This window comes from Canis lupus, chromosome X, assembly GCF_011100685.1.
Source record: "Canis lupus familiaris isolate Mischka breed German Shepherd chromosome X, alternate assembly UU_Cfam_GSD_1.0, whole genome shotgun sequence".
In the NCBI taxonomy this organism is placed as follows: domain Eukaryota; kingdom Metazoa; phylum Chordata; class Mammalia; order Carnivora; family Canidae; genus Canis; species Canis lupus.
The window spans coordinates 9,909,442-9,924,911 of NC_049260.1; the positions used below are offsets into that span (position 1 = coordinate 9,909,442).

General features: G+C 41.7%; 1 long non-coding RNA gene and 1 other non-coding gene across 2 annotated transcripts in view; one reads left to right on the top strand and one right to left on the bottom strand.

The window, feature by feature from the left end:
• LOC119878053 overlaps positions 1-15,470 on the top strand; it is a 112,706-nt gene that overhangs the window by 81,935 nt on the left and 15,301 nt on the right. The window contains exons 3-5 of the long non-coding RNA XR_005386136.1: positions 6,631-6,756; positions 8,807-8,942; positions 13,904-13,972. This is a non-coding gene — a long non-coding RNA (uncharacterized LOC119878053). The remainder of the gene's footprint in view (positions 1-6,630; positions 6,757-8,806; positions 8,943-13,903; positions 13,973-15,470) is intronic.
• TRNAR-CCU lies at positions 14,387-14,459 on the bottom strand. Its single transcript has one exon. It is a non-coding gene; the product is annotated as a tRNA-Arg (tRNA).

The following is a 15,470-nucleotide window of genomic DNA, read 5'->3' on the forward strand; positions in this document are numbered from 1 at the left end:
CACCTTTCAAATATGCAGAACATTATTTACTATAGTCACCATTTGTATTTTATATCCGTAGGACTTATGTATTTTATAACTGGAAGTTTGTACCTCTGGACCCTCTTTGCCCATCTGCCCCCACCCCCAACCCTGCATTTGGCAACCACCAATCTGTTCTCTGCATCTAAGTTCAGTTTTTTGGTTTTGGGTTTTTTGTTTTTTTTTTTAAGATTCCACGTGCAGATGAAATGACAAGATATTTGTCTTTCATTAAGCCCTCAAGGTCCATCTGTGTCACAAACAGCAAGACTTCCTTCTTTTTGTTTTTTAAAGATTTTGATTATTGGGACGCCTGGGTGGCTCCGCAGTTGAATGTCTGCCTTTGGCTCAGGTCGTGATCCCAGGGTCCTGGGATCGAGTTCCACATCAGGCTCCTTTTTCTCCCTTTGCCTACGTCTTTGCCCGTCTCTGTGTCTCATGAATGAATAAATAAAATCTTTGAAAAAAAATAAAGATTTCATTTATTTATTTGAGAGCACGAGTAGGAGGGAGCAACAGAGGGAGAGGGAGAAGCAGACTCTCCACTGAGCAGGGAATCCCACAACATGGGGCTCAGTCCCAGGACCCTGATGCTTAACTGACTGAGCCACCCAGGTGCCCCAAGATTTCCTTCTTTTTTATGGCTGAATAATACCGCATTGTATATATACAGTTGGCCCTTGAATAGTGCCAAGGTTAAGGGTGCTGTGACACCCTGTGCAGGCAGAAAGCCATGTATAACTTTTGACTTCCCAAAAACTTTATAGCCCACTGTTGACCAGAAGTCTTAACCAATAACTTATAGAGTCAATTAACATGTATTTTGTATATTGTATATATTATATACTTTATTCTTATAATAAGAGAAAATGTTGGGCAGCCTGGGTGGCTCAGCGGTTTAGCACCATCTTCAGTCCAGGGCGTGATCCTGGAGACCCGGGATCGAGTCCCACGTCAGGCTCCCTGCATGGAGCCTGCTTCTCCCTCTGCCTGTGTCTCTGCCTATCTCTCTCTGTCTCTCATGAATGAATGAATAAAATCTTTAAAAAAAAAGAAAATGTTGATAAAATCATAAGAGAAAATACATTCAATACTGTGTTTATTGAAAAAAAAATCCACATACAAGTGGACCCACGGAGTTCAAACCCATGTCGTTCAAAGGTCAACTGTATATACCACATTTTATTCATCCAACATTGGACACTTAGGCTGCTGCCACGTTTTGCCTATTGTAAAACATGTCGCCGTGAGCATGGGGGTGCATAGTCAGTGTTTTCATTTCCTTTGGATAAACATTCAGAAGTGGGATTGCCGGATCATACAGTATTTCTATTTTTAATTTTTTGGGGCGCCTCCCTCCAGTTTTCTCTTGTGGGGGCACCAATTTACATTTTCATCAGCAGTGCACAGGGTTCTCTTTTCTCCACAGTCTCACCAACACCTGCTGTTCCTTATTTTTTTCATACTAGCTTTTCTGACAGGTGTAAGGTGATAGCTCATTGTGGTTTTGATTTGTATTTCCCTGACAATGAGTGATGCTGAGCATCTTTCCGTATACCTGTTAGCCATCTGTGTGTCTCCTTTGAAAAAATGTCTATTCATTTGCTATTGAGTTGTATGAGTTTTTTAAAATGTATTTTTTTTTTTTTAATTTTTTTATTTATTCATGATAATCACAGAGAGAGAGACAGAGGCAGAGACACAGGCAGAGGGAGAAGCAGGCTCCATGCACCGGGAGCCCGACGTGGGACTCGATCCCGGGTCTCCAGGATCGCGCCCTGGGCCAAAGGCAGGCGCCAAACCGCTGCGCCACCCAGGGATCCCTTAAAATGTATTTTGGATATTAACCCCTTATGAGCTAGATGATTTGCTATTATTTTCTCCCATTCAGTAAGTTGCCTTTACATTTTGTTGAGGGTTTCCTTTGCTATGTGAAAGCTTTTTAGTTGTTTTTTTTTTTTAAGATTCTTATTTATCTACTGAGCCACCCAGGTTCCCTGAAGGGTTTTTAGTTTGATGCAGTCCCATTTATTTATTTTTAGTTTTGTTGCCTTTCCTTCTGGTGTCAAATTAAAAAGAAAAAATTGTTGCCAAGACTGATATTAAGGAGTTTACCACCTTTTTTTTCCTAGAAATTTTATGGTTTCAGGTCTTATGCTCAAGTCTTTAATCCATCTTTAGTTAATTTTTGTGTATGATTAAAATAGTGGTCCAGTTTCATTCTTTCGCATGAGGCTGTGCAGTTTTTCCAACAACATTTATTGGAGAAATTCCCATTATATATTCTTGGCTCCAAACATTTATGTGGTTATAAATTAATTGGCCCATTTGTGTGGGTTTATTTCTGGGCTCTCTTATTCTGCTCTGTTGATTTATGTGTCTGTTTTTATGCCAATATTATACCTTTTTTAATTCTTATAGCCTTATAATGTAGTTTATTTTTATTTTTGTCTTTAAAGATTTTTATTCATGATAGACATAGAGAGAGGCAGAGACACAGGCAGAGGGAGAAGCAGGCCCCATGCCCAGGAGCCCAACGCGGGACTTGATCCCGGGACTCCAGGATCGCGCCCTGGGCCAAAGGCAGGCGCTAAACCGCCAAGTCACCCAGGGATCCCTGTAATGTAGTTTAAAATCAGAAAGTATAGGGGTGCCTGGGTAGCTTAGTGATTGTTTGCCTTTGGCTCAGGGCCTGATCCCAGGGTCCCGGGATGGAGTTTCTCATCGGGCTCCCCAAAGGGAGCCTGCTTCTCCCTCTGCCTATGTCTCTCTCTGCCTCTCTGTGTGTCTCTCATGAATAAATAATAAAAAATGTTTTAAAAAAATCAGAAAGTATAATACTTTTAGCTCTGTTCTTTCTCAAGATTGTTTTGGCTATTTGGGTTCTTTTGTGGTTCCATACAAATTTTAAGATTATTATATTTCTGTAAAAAATTCCATTGAGGGATCCCTGGGTGGCGCAGCGGTTTAGCGCCTGCCTTTGGACCAGGGCGCGATCCTGGAGACCCGGGATTGAATCCCACGTCAGGCTCCCGGCATGGAGCCTGCTTCTCCCTCTGCCTATGTCTCTGCCTCTCTCTCTCTCTCTCTGTGACTATCATAAATAAATAAAAAATTAAAAAAAAATTCCATTGGGATTTTGATAGGAATTGCATTGACTCTATAAATTGCATTGGGTAGAATGAACATTTTAACAGTATTCTATTGATCCACAAGCATGGAGTATCCTTCCATTTATTTGTGTATTCAGTTTCTTTGTTCACTGTCTTAGTTTTCAGTATACAAATCTTTCACCTCCTTGGTTAAATTTATTCCTTGGTAGGTTATTCTTTTTAAAGCAATTATAAATGGGACTGTTTTCTTAATTTCTCTTTCTGATAGCTTGTTATTAATGTATAGTAATGTAACAGATTTTTCTATATTGATTTTGTGGCCTGCAGCTTTACCAAATGTGTTTATTAGTTCTAACAGGTTGTGGAGGTTTTATTGTTTGCTTGGTGGAGTCTTTAGAGTTCTTGCTATATAATATTATGTCATCTGCAAATAGTGATGGTTTTACTGCTTCCTTTCCAACTTGGGTGTCTTTTATTCTTTTTCTTGCCTAATTGTTCTGGCTGGAACTTCCAAAACAATATTGAATAAAAATGGTGAGAGTGGACATCTTTGTCTTGTTCCTTAGAGGAAAAACTTTCAGCTTTTTACCATTGACTGATTATGATGTTAGCTGTGGGCTTGTCAGAAATGACCTTTATTATGTTGAGTTACATTCCTTCTATACCCGCTTTGTTGAGAGTTATCATTAATGGATGTTGAATTTTGCAAAGCGTTTTTTCTGCATATATTGAGATGATAATATTTTATCTTTCATTTTGTTAGTGATTGATTTGCATATGTTGAGGCATATTTGCATCCCTGGAATAAATTCCATTTGATCACTGTAAAATCCTTTTAATGTATTGTTGAATTTGGTTTGTTAATAATATTTTTGAAAGATTTATTTATTTATTTATTTATTTATGAATGATAGACATGGAGAGAGAGGCAGAGACACAGGAGGAGGGAGAAGCAGGTTCCATGATGGGAGCCTGAGGTGGGACTTGATCCTGGGACTCCAGGATCATGCCCTGGGCCAGAGGCTGGCGCTAACCCGCTGAGCCCCCCAGGGATCCCCTGGTTTGTTAATATTTTGTTGAGGATTTTTGCATCTGTGTTTATCAGGGATTTTGGAAAAGTTTGAGTGGGATTGATATTAATTCTTCTTTGAAATGTTTGGTAGAAGTCACCAATTAAGCCATCTGTCTTAGACTTTTGTTTATTGGGAGTTTTTTTTTTTTTTTTAAGATTGTATTTATTCATGAGAGACACAGAGAGAGAGCAAGAGAGGCAGAGACACAGGCAGAGGGAGAAGCAGGCCCCTTGCAGGGAGCCCGACATGGGACTTGATCCTGGGTCTCCAGGATCACATCCCCGGCCGTAGGCAGTGCTAAACTGCTGAGCCACCCAGGCTGCCCGGGAGGTTTTTAATTCTTGATTTAATCTCCTTACTAGTAATTGGTCTGTTCAGATTTTCTATTTCTTCATGATTCAATCTTAGTAGGCTGTATGTTTCTAAGATTTTGTTCATTTCTTCTAAGTTGTCCAGTTTGTTGGTGTATAATCGTTCATAGTAATCTCATATCATTTTGTATTTCCATGGTATCGGTTGTAACATCTTATCTTTTAAAATTTTTTTTATTTATCTATTCATGATAGAGAGAAAGAGAGAGAGAGAGGCAGAGACACAGGCAGAGGGAGAAGCAGGCTCCATGCCGGGAGCCCGACACGGAACTCGATCCCGGGACTCCAGGATGGCGCCCTGGGCCAAAGGCAGGCGCCAAACTGCTGAGCCACCCAGGGATCCCCTTATCTTTTTTAAAAGATTTTATTTATTTATTCATGAGAGAGACACACAGAGGCAGAGACCTAGGCAGAGGGAGAAAGCAGGCTCCCGGCGGGGAGCCTGGTGCAGGACTTGATCCCAGGATCACACCCGAGCCAAAGGCAGATGCTCAACCACTGAGCCACCCAGGTGCCCCTTTCATTTTTAATTTTGTTTATTTGAGTCCTCTTTATTTTTTTCTCTTTGTAAGTCCAGCTAAAGGTTTGTCAGTTTTATCTTTTCAGAAAACCAGGTCTTAGTTTCAAAAAACCACCTTCTTAGTTTGATCTTTTCTGTTACCTTTTTTAGTCTGTATTTCATTTATTTCCACTCTGATCTTTGTTATTTCCTTCCCTCTACTAACTTTGGGCTTCATTTGTTCTTTTTCTAGTTCCTTGACATGTAAAGCTAAGTTGTTTGAGATTTTTTTCTTCTTTCTTTCTTCTTTCTTCTTTCTTCTTTCTTTCTTTCTTTCTTTCTTTCTTTCTTTCTTTCTTTCTTTCTTCTTTCTTTCTTCTTCTTTAACAATTGATGTATTCTTTTTTTAAAAAAGATTTTATTAAAAAAAAGATTTTAAAAAATTAAAATATTTTATTTATTTATTCATGAGAGACACAGAGAGAGAGATGGGGGCAGAGACACAGGCAGAGGGAGAAGCAGGCTCCCTGCAGGGAGCCCGTCGTGGTACTCAATCCCCGTACTCTAGGATCACGCCTTGAGCTGAAGGCAGGCGCATAACCGCTGAGCCACCCAGGCATCCCATTTTCACTTGTCTTAAGTTATTTTTTTATTTCTTTTTTGTATTCTTCTTTGATCCGTTGATTGTTCAGGGTGTTGTTAAATCTCCACATATTTTTGAATTTTCTGGGCTTCTTTTTGTAATTGATTTTAGACCACTGTGGTCAGAAAAGGTACTTGGTATGATTTCAGTCTTCCTAATTTATACTGGAGAATGTACCATGTGCACTTGAGAAGAATGTGTATTCTGTTGCTTTTGCGTGGAATGTTCTAAATATACCTGTTAAGTTCATCTGGTCTAATGTGTCATATAAGACCAGTGTTTCCTTATTGATCTTCTGTCTAGATGATCTCTTCATTGATTGTAAGTGGGTATTTTGCTTTATATATTTAGGTGCTCCTATATTGGGTGCATAAATATTTGCAAATGCTATATCCTCTTGTTAGATTGACCCCTTTATCATTATATAATGACCTCCTTTGTCTCTATTATGGTCTTAAGGTCTATTTTGTCTGCTAGAAATACAGCTACCCCAGCTTTCTATTGGTTTTCACTTACATGGAATATTTTCCATCCCTTCACTTTTAGTCAAAGTCCTTGTGGCAGCCTACAAAGCCCTACATTACCTCTCTGAGCTCCTCATCTGTAGTGCCCCCTAGCTCTATCTTCTCCAGCACACCAGCTTTGCTGTTCCACACACACAGTCCCACAATAGAACCTTTGTTCTAGCTGTTTCCTCTTGTTACTTGGAATGCTCCTATGGTAGCCATCCTCCAAGGTGGCCCCCAGTGAATCTCATCTATTGGTATTCATGACCTTGTGTAGTCCCCTTTCATTGCTGAATATAGCTGACCAGTGTAACCAACCAGTAGGATACTGCAGCAATGATGACTTCTAACTTCTGAGGCTAGGTCATAAAGAACATTATGACTTCTGTCTTTTTCTTTCTTAGATCATTGGCCCTGGGGGAAAGCCAGCCACTCTGCTGTGAGGATACTCTCTCAGCCTGTGGAGAGGCTCGTGTGCTGAGGAATGAAGACCTCCTGCTAACAGAGACCTTAGCAGGCCAGCCATGTGGGTGAGCCCTCTTAGAAGTAGATCTTCCTTTTCTAGTCATGTCTTCACATGACTACAGCCCCAGCCAATATCTTGACTACAGCCTAGGGGGACATTCGGAGTCAATTAAGCTTCTTCTGAATTCCTGACCCATAGGAACTCTGAGATGATAGGTGCTTATTATTGTTTAAAGCTTCTAAGTTCTGTGGTACTTTGTTTTCCAGCAGTAGTTAATACAACCCTCCCTTCCCAGATGCTGACTTGGTTAATGCCTTCACCTCCTTCAAATCCTTTCTCAAATCTCACTTATCAAATGATGTCTATCTACCCTCAGCATTCTATTCAGTATTGTAATCTGTGCCCACTCTCTTGCCCTGCTCCCCAAATCACAATTCCTCTTTATTGTGCTCTAATTTTCTTTTTCCCATAGTACCTACCACCTTCCAAAATAGTATCTAATTTATATATGTATTGTATTTATTCTTGTCTTTCCCTCTCTTATAATATAGCTTACTTAGAAACAGGGCTCTTTATGTGTTCTACCCACTGATGTAACCCAAGCACCTATAAAACTGGCACATAGTAAGTGCCTAAGAAATATTTGATAATCACTCTGGTAAAAATCTTCAGTGCTTTCCAGGGCCTGTAGAATAAAGTCAAAGGTACATAATTCTCAAGATCATTGCCAACAGGACTTCTCTTTCTTTAAGCCTATCTTTTGCCTCTTGTTTCCTTCCTATATGTAGCCCCCCTTACAGTCAAATTCACCTGCACACTATCTCTGCCCTAGTGTCTATCACTCAAAATACTTCCATGGCCATCTTGGCATAGGAAAATCTGACCTACCCATTCTACACTTGCCTCATCCATGCAGATTTCCTTATCTCCTTTCAGCAAGAAAAGACTTTGTTCTTCTGTGAACTTGCACAGCACCTGGAGACCCCTCATATTTAGACTTTGCTTATATTGCCTTTAGAATTAATTATGTGTATATGGACTATGACTGTGTTGACAGCAAAGAATCATTCACCAATCTAATTCAATTCACAAACATTTATTGGGCACTTACTAAGTGGCATTTGCCTTGTTGAGAATTGGAATGCAAAAGAAAAGAATAAAACAAAAGGAGTAGGGAAAGGCCCTATCCTCAGTGTTTCGTGCAGAAGAGAGATGTGGCCATAATGAAGGCAGCAGAGAAAATGAGAACTGGAAGCTAAAGGGGCAATCACCCAGAAGCAGGTGGGGAACCCCAGAAAACAGATGAGTCGAGGAAGCAGTCGTCAATAATGAGCAATGCCACAGGGAGGTTGGCAGCAGTCCCACGATAACGATTTACTTAAGTCACTAAAAGAATGTTTGAATTTCAGAATTCTTGCCAGCGTCTCTATTTGATTCATGCAGGGCCTACCTAATATTGGATTGAGGTCTGAAGAGTATTGTATGGGAAATGCTTTGCTTGGGGTGGGAATTGGGGTGCTGCAGTAGGGATAGTTCTTCATTTCTTTTACCATTGCAGGGTTCCACTTTAGAAAAATAGATTTTGTGACTCACTGACACATCTGTTGGCCACACAAAGGTCAAATCCAGATCCATACAAATTAGAATCATTGTGCATCTATCTCGGGAAATTAGGCAATTAAAATAAAGGCAGACCTCAGGAAAACTTTCTCTCTCTTTACAAAAAAAAAAAAAAAAAAAAATGCCATTACATTCTGGCCCAAAAATGCAGCCCCTGTTCTTTACACTTTGCATGGCCAGGTACATAGTGAATGAGCAAAAACTCAACATTCCACATCAGAAAATTATTAACCTGTTTTCAGTGACATTTATCTATTATGGCATCATCTTCAGCTTCATTTTGGGGGCAGAAATGGTGACCCTTATTGGTACTGTAACAGAATTCGAAATGCTTGTTAAATATTGCTAAAATAATATTTGAGCATGTGATAGTGAATCACAGCTGGTAAACCAGTCCAATTTCCTCCCAATCTCTTATTAGTTTCTGTTCTGTAAGGGCAGCCAGCAAGCTGTAATACTCACATCCTTTGTTCTTGGTCTCAAACTACAATCAGGAGCACTTCTAACCAAAGGCGAGGCCTGGGCATGACACACAGACCTGGAAGAGTGCGTGGCAGAGAAGGGCACCATTGTTCCATGTTCAAGTTGGAGAAGATGACGTGGGAGGCGGGGCAGGAAGAGAGCCACAAGGTAATCAAGAATTGTTAAGATGCCAGTGAGTCCCTGAGGAGGCCTGTGCCATTGAGCAGGCCAAGTCAGAGCAGACAGGAGGAAATCACATAAGACCAGCCTGGTTTGGAGATCTGATGCCAAGGGTACCTGTGCCCTGTCCCTGGTTAAAACTGAAGTGGGCAGGAAGACCTCAAGGTTCCATGTTTCTGGGAGCAGAAGAGACATCCATTTGTGGTGTCTGTAGGGACGGTAAGGCAGCCTCTGAGAATTGCTCAGAGCCCTGAGATGACCAAGAATCAGAGAATGTTCCCCCCATGCCAGGGAGGGGGATGGTTATGGTACCATAAGCCAGTGAACCTCAAGAAGTCTTAGAGTTGGAAACGTGGGGAGACAGAATGGTAACCCCTGAAATGCCCAGGTACCGAAGCGTGGAAGAGAATAAGAATGAGGCCTCTGGGTGGGTACCAGGAAAAAGAGACACAAGGGGGCCTATCCCTCTGCAGAGAGAGCCCAAGATAGCAGACTGACTTTCTGTTCTCTAGGAGAAAGGACCCAAGGGAGGTTAGGCTCTGTTACTTGACATTTTATTCAGGTGCTAAGGTTCACAGCAGACATCCAGAAATATAGGCATAGCTATTGTGCTTTGTTATATTGCGCTTCACGGATATTGAGGTTTTGTTATTACAAAGCGAAGGTCTGTGGCAACCCTGCATTGAGCAGTTCTGTTGGCACCCTTTTTCGAAAAGTATCTGCTCACTTCATATGTCTCTCAAATTTTGGTGATTCTCATGATATCTCGAACTTTTTCATTGTTATTGTATTTGTTAGGGTGATGTGTGTTGTTTGTGATTATGACTCGCTGAATGCTCAGATGATAGTTATCATTTTTTAGCAAGAAATGTTTTTTTTTTTAAGATTTTATTCATTTATTCACAAGACACCACACACACACACACACACACACACAGGCAGAGACATAGGTAGAGGGAGAAGCAGGCTCCCTGCGGAGAGCCTGATGTGGGACCCCAGGATCACACTCTGAGCCAAAGGCAGACACTCAACCACTGAGCCACCCAGGCACCCAGGACCTGATTATTTTGAACTCACCCTTAATTTCCGCTACAAAGAGCTAGATTATTGAGACTTCGATGTGCGAGGGAGTGCTGAGTAGAGGAGATACTAGGACATGTGGTTACCTTCTCCAGGCCTGTAAGAGATAGGGAGGGACTGGCCATTTCAAGGGAATGCCTGTGTGAGAGCTCACGTTCAATTGTGTGAGTTGGCACCTGCCCTTAGTTCAGGCCCAGAACTCTGCTTACACATAGTCAGCTCTCAGTAAACATTGTAAACTCCTGAACCAACCAAAATACTTTGCTCTGGTCATTCTTGTCTAAATTGAGAATTAATTTACCATAGCTTCCTGAGTTTAAGGAGAGTACTTCTCAAAAGCATCCCTTGGAGAAAAAGAAAGGAGTCCTCTTATATTTGCGTTTATATGAAGTCTTTCATATCACAGGGTCTTCCCTGAATTATTTTAACAACAAAGTATTTTTAGTGAAAGGCAAATGAACATGAAATGACTTAGCATTAATTTTGGAGACGTAGAAAAGTCACTGAAGTTCCTAGTGAAAAGGAGTGAAACACCTTTTAATACAGATGGGCTGTAATTCCCGATGATGATATCTAACATGTTTCGACTACTCATGGGGGCCAAGCATTGGCTAGGCCTTTTACTCCTCCTATCTGCTCATTAATTCTCCCAAACACCTCTGAGGTCGGTACTAATACCCCCATTTTGGAGAGGAGAAAACTGAGGCACAGAAAGGCTGAGTACCTTGCCCTAGGTCATAGACAGTAGAGCAGGAGAGCCAGGGAAGGGGCACAGATTGGTTGTGGCATTCTGGCCCCTGTCCCAGCTGCCTCTCACAGCCATGGTCAATGCATGTTGAGTGTGAACAAGCCTTTGCAGAAGCTTATTTAAAAACCATGGAGGGGTGCCTGGGTGGCTCAGTTGGTGAAGCATCTGCCTTCAGCTCAGGTCGTTATTAAATAAGCTTCGCCTGGGTGGCTCAGTTGGTGAAGCATCTGCCTTCAGCTCAGGTCGTGATCCCGGGGTGATCCTGGGGTCCTGGGCTCCCCAGTCAGCAGGGACTCTGCTTCTCCTTCTCTGCCATTTCCCCAGCTTGCGCATACGCTCTCTCTTCTCTCTCAAATAAATAAAATCTTAAAAAAGGAAAAGCAACGGAATATATAGGTTTGAAGATCACAAATACCTACACAGTGAATGAAAAAACCATGGCTGAGAATAAAATGTTCAGTGGCCCCAAGACATAAGTGGCTATATCTCAAAACAAGCAAGACAGGAAGAAAGTGAATAGAAATCTAAAAGATTCCTTTAGGCAACTCAAAAAGCACCTCCCAGAATGATGAGGACTTGCTTTTGGAAGATGCATGTGAATAAAATATCTTCTGTAAAATGTGAACAGGAAAACCTTCTAAAGTCATGTTTTATGTTATTTATTTATTTAAATATATGTAGCGGTTCTCAACTGAAGTACCTTTGCCCCACACAGGACATTTGGCAATGTCTGGAAACATTTTTTGCTGTCAGAACTTGGGAGGGGGTTGCTACTGAAATCTAGTGGGTAGAGGTGAGGATGCTGCTAAATAAACCTCTGCTCTAATTTTGTGTCCCTAGACTCTAACACTCTGCCTTGAGAATGCACAATTCACAGCATTGTGATGTCACAAAGGATTGGACATAACCCATAACTGGTGTAGGAAAATGTGTCTCAGAGTGTGTCCACAAGATTACTAGTTGTGTGAAACACCCTTAAAAAATGGCTTGTGTGGTCTTGTGATTTGGGAAAATGCTACATACCAGCTTCTCCCTTGTAACCTGGCAATGGAAAGTAAGTAGTACATTCAAATCTCTTAAGAAGTCCAATGAGATGCTCCACTTTAATCCAGAACTCTCCAAAATGATTTGATCATGGAGGCTTTTACAAAGATTTCTGGTGAGAGGGCAGGGATGCTTCCGATGTTGTCATGCTTGACTGTTTACATGTTGAAATACATTTCATTATGGATGACTTTCATCTTATTCCTTTTTATGTTACTACTAGAGAAGCATGTCACTTCTTGGAGGGAAAAAAAAGATGTGAAGGTGGTTTACGTTGTGAGTTTTACTTAAGGGTAGGGAAGTGGGGGCTGTAAACTCTTTGTCCTAAGAAAGGCTACGGGTCCAATCAGGTGGCAAACCACGGTGGAGCAGTGCGCCTCAGCATACAGCAAGCGTGATGGCCTAGGCTGCCCCACCAGCAGAGATGCGCCCAGAAGAAAGGAGAGGGGATGTGGGCTGTAGAATCCTGCTGAGGTTGCCGAGTTGCAGAGCAGGGCTAGAAGCCACCCCGACTCTAGCTTCACCTCCCACGACACAGACAAGGGACCAGAGACTCAGCAAGGGCCTTCTACTGTGGCCTGCTCATACTGCACTCCTGGAGTGAGTGAACAGAAAGTTTTGGAAACAAAAATTGTACCATAATATTGTTTCCAAAGAATTTTACTACTTTGGTTCATGTTCATCAATCTCTGAAGACCAGTGGAGTGATGACATTAGACGTGTTTCTGGTGAACCTTCCTTTCCCTTGAAGTGCATAAATACAACCCCACAGCACAAAGTTTAAATTGTCCCCCTGGAGACCCTGGGATATTTTGGAAGGAGAATTGGCCAAGGAGTCAGGAAACATCATACCAAAAACATCAGCCTTATTCTTAAGGATAAGACCTTTTACACTTTACACATAAAAAGTTTTATCTCATTTGCCAGACTTTGTTAAAACAAAACACTGCTCTTTCAAAGAATCCAATCAACTCCAAAAGGATCAAGGCTGGCCACATGGCCACAACTGAGCACTTTCAAAAGTGAGAAGTTAAGGGGGCTTGGAGGCCTGGCTTTTGCCCTAGCTAATTAGGCATGCTACATGTGCTTGAGACTGTCCACTCACTTTTCTGTTTTCCCCATCTATAAAAGAGGGATGAAAATGTGTTTCCAGTTTTCCTCAGGGTTACTTTGAAGGCAAAATAATGCAAGGTATATGAAAGCTTTTTCAACATGTATGCAGCTTCACAAATACAAGGGAGAGTGGCTGTGAAGTGTACATACATCTTTTCCGACCTGAAGTGAATGTGAATATTTCAGAAGATTTCTGAGGGTCTCAGACTAATTCAGATTCCTGAATTTGGTCAACGCCAAGTAATCTCAGTGACTTGCTGATTACTCCGGAGCAGTATGACTTCCTCCCTCTGGATGAAGCCAGCAGAGAAGCCAGATAGTTCTGGAACTTACATCCAGATGTGTTTATCACGCTTTCCAATTTACACTTAACTGCAATGATATTTCTCCATTTCCCAAATGAATCCATACTCAGCCACAGCAAATGTGAACCTTGACTTGAAGAGATTTCTGGATGTTTGGAACATTCTTTTCTAGACAGACAGGGACTGTTACCTCTGAGCATTCCCCCCCCCCCCTTTCTTACCTTGCCCAAGCACCTCCCAGCAAAGACCACAAGGGACACCTGTAGTTGACATGAACCTAGTTGGACATGTTGACGTTATTGCTCTTTGCAGCAAGAGAGACTACACACCATGGGGAACCACTGGGCATCTCATTAAGGGGTTTTCAAGAAGGACTTATTTGAGGATTTGGGCTTGTGTGAGGTGACTTGGTGGCAAGTTTGAAAAAGTGGGTTTTGCTTTAGAGTAGGTGTTGTGAAGAAGTAGCAGTAATTCTATGATTAGGTGTCTTAGATCCAATCTTATTTATAAAGCAGAAGGACTAACTTAAGGCCAAAACTATATTGGTAGAAGCAGCAGTCGCTCGTATTTGCCAGGAGAGGGACATGTTTAGTCATTTTTGTCTTGTCTTCTGTATTCACACATGATTATGGTTTTGTCTGGATCCATCCTGTTCACAGACTGGCCTTGTGTGATGTTGGTGCTCCGTCAAACATTTACGTTGACCAGGACAACGCGAAGCCCCAGCTGTGAGTACCAGGCTAACTGCCAGCAACATCGAAGCCTCGCTAACAGTGTCAGGCTTTCAGGGCCTACTTGTCTCTTTCCCAGTCTTTATTGTGACAGAGAGTACAAATACAAATCCCTACACACCACAAAAGCATGGCTTAATGAATTTTTATGAGAGAAACACCTTCATAACCACAGTGCCGGTCAAGAAATGGAGCTCTGGCAGCTATCCTAGAAGCCCTGCAGGTACCTGGTCTTGGTCACAGCCCCAAAAGGAGCCACTTGACTTTCACAACAATCACTTCCTGGCATATCTTTATCGTTCTCTTGCACAGTGTTTCTCCTTAGACATTGTAGGTTGGTCTTATTCATTTTGAAAAACTTGATATATCTTTTGAATCTTTTTTCTTTTAATTTTTTTTAAGTAGGCCCCGTACCCAACATGGGGCTTGAACTCATGACCCCAAGATCAGGAGTCGTATGCTCTACCGACTGAGCCAGCCAGGCACCCCCAAAACTTGGTATATCTTTTGAATTTCTTTGAATCCATAGGTTTTCTCTCTGTGCCTTTCTTTTCTTACAGTTTATCTGTTGAAAAATTAAGGCCATTTGACCTATAACATTTCCCACTGTCTGGATTCTGCTATTTTCTATTTTGGGACAGTTTGACCCTGACCTTTGTCTTCTTTATTTCCTTCCACTCTCATCTGGATCCAGAGGTCTGAATGGACTCAAGTTCAGTGTCTTTGGCAGGTTCATAGGCAGTGTTGTATTCTTTCCTCAGGAGGCATGTTTCATCTCATGGCCCCTTGAGTTATTTTTATAAGAAAAATGTAGGCTATCTGTCTTCAGGTGTGAGATACGGACTTAAACAGCTGTCCCCCACCCCCCAAAGAGGCCAGCTGTGTTGTGGTAATCCTGCCCAGAGGAGACTAGGAGAACATTGCCAAAGATGGCTTTGTGGAGCACAGAGGGCCAGAAGCAAGTCCTGAGATTCTACTAAATATCTCCTTCCCTTACATTTCTCAGAGTGATTTCCCTTTATCACCAGTTGTCCATATAACGTGGAAATGCCTATCATTCAGAAAAACTTTAAATAGAGCATGGTGACATCTGGCATGGATCACACTTCCTTATGATATGATGACAAATGTAGAGCTATTGTAAGGTGAGACGTAGGCACCAGAACGATTGTCACTAGAACATAGGATCCTGTGCTTGCGTCCCATGATGCATAATGTGCTTGACTGTTTCGCAGAGCCAATGACACATGTAGGGAGAACACAGCTCAGAGTAACGAAGGGACACTGCCACCATTGATGGCATCAGTCCCTCCATCATTAGCAGAGCTTGATGTCACTTACTCTGAGAATCAAAGAGGTCGACTAATTAACGTTTCCGTCATGTGAACAAATACCGTGGCCGCCTTTCAGTCTTCATCATCCTACGCCCTGATTTAGTCCCAGTCCTGACAGCAAGACAGAATTCACAACATTTATTTTAATGGTGCGTTTAATA